Source organism: Arachis ipaensis, chromosome B10, assembly GCF_059453495.1.
Source record: "Arachis ipaensis isolate K30076 ecotype BB chromosome B10, ASM5945349v1, whole genome shotgun sequence".
In the NCBI taxonomy this organism is placed as follows: domain Eukaryota; kingdom Viridiplantae; phylum Streptophyta; class Magnoliopsida; order Fabales; family Fabaceae; genus Arachis; species Arachis ipaensis.
Window position 1 is genome coordinate 39084994 of NC_142435.1, and position 1308 is coordinate 39086301.

The 1308-nt window shown below is 38.4% G+C and overlaps 1 non-coding gene across 1 annotated transcript; it reads right to left on the reverse strand.

The window, feature by feature from the left end:
* Nucleotides 1-839: 839 nt before the first annotated feature.
* Nucleotides 840-947, reverse strand: LOC148579757 (small nucleolar RNA R71). Its single transcript, XR_015895783.1, has one exon. It is a non-coding gene; the product is annotated as a small nucleolar RNA R71 (small nucleolar RNA).
* Nucleotides 948-1308: the final 361 nt, after the last annotated feature.

Consider the following 1308-nt stretch of genomic DNA (forward strand, 5'->3'; position numbering starts at 1 on the left):
TTAATTATTTTAATTTTTAAAACTTAATTTTTGAAAATTACTAACTTTTTTCAAAAAAAAAAAACCATTTTCAAAAATCACTAACTCCTTTTCAAAATTAATTTTCGAAAATTCCCTCCTTCTCTCTCATCCTATTCTATTTATTCATTCATTAACTAACATCTCTTCCTCACATCATCACCAAATTCGAACCCCCTCTTCTATCTGTGTTCGAATTTCTTCTTCTTTTCTTCTACTAACAATAAGGATCCTCTTTACTGTGACATAGAGGATTCCTCTTCTTTTCTTTTTCTCTCCTCTTTCTTATGAGCAGGGACAGAGAAAAAGGCATTCTTGTTGAAGCTGATCCAGAACCTGAAAGGACTCTGAAGAGAAAATTAAGAGAAGCTAAATTACAACAATCCAGAGACAACTTGATTGAAAATTTCGAACAAGTAAAGGAGATGGCAGCCGAACCCAACAACAATGCAAGGAGAATGCTTGGTGACTTCACTGCACCTAATTCCAATTTACATGGAAGAAGCATCTCCATTCCTGCCATTGGAGCAAACAACTTTGAGCTGAAACCTCAGTTAGTTTCTCTAATGCAGCAGAACTGCAAGTTTCATGGACTTCCATCTGAAGATCCTTTTCAGTTCTTAACTGAATTCTTGCAGATATGTGATACTGTTAAGACTAATGGAGTAGATCCTGAAGTCTACAGGCTTATGCTTTTCCCTTTTGCTGTAAGAGACAGAGCTAGATTATGGTTGGATTCTCAACCCAAAGACAGCCTGAACTCTTGGGATAAGCTGGTCACGGCTTTCTTAGCCAAGTACTTTCCTCCTCAAAAGCTGAGCAAGCTTAGAGCTGATGTTCAAACCTTCAGACAGAAAGAAGGTGAATCCCTCTATGAAGCTTGGGAAAGATACAAACAGTTGACCAAAAAGTGTCCTTCTGACATGCTTTCAGAATGGACCATCCTGGATATATTCTATGATGGTTTATCTGAGCTATCAAAGATGTCACTGGACACTTCTGCAGGTGGATCCATTCACCTAAAGAAAACGCCTGCAGAAGCTCAAGAACTCATTGACATGGTTGCTAATAACCAGTTCATGTACACTTCTGAAAGGAATCCTGTGAGTAATGGGACGCCTATGAAGAAGGGAGTTCTTGAAGTTGATACTCTGAATGCCATATTGGCTCAGAATAAAATATTGACTCAGCAAGTCAATATGATTTCTCATAGTCTGCATGGAATGCAAGCTGCATCCAACAGTACTCAAGAGGCATCTTCTGAAGAAGAAGCCTATGATCCTGAGAACC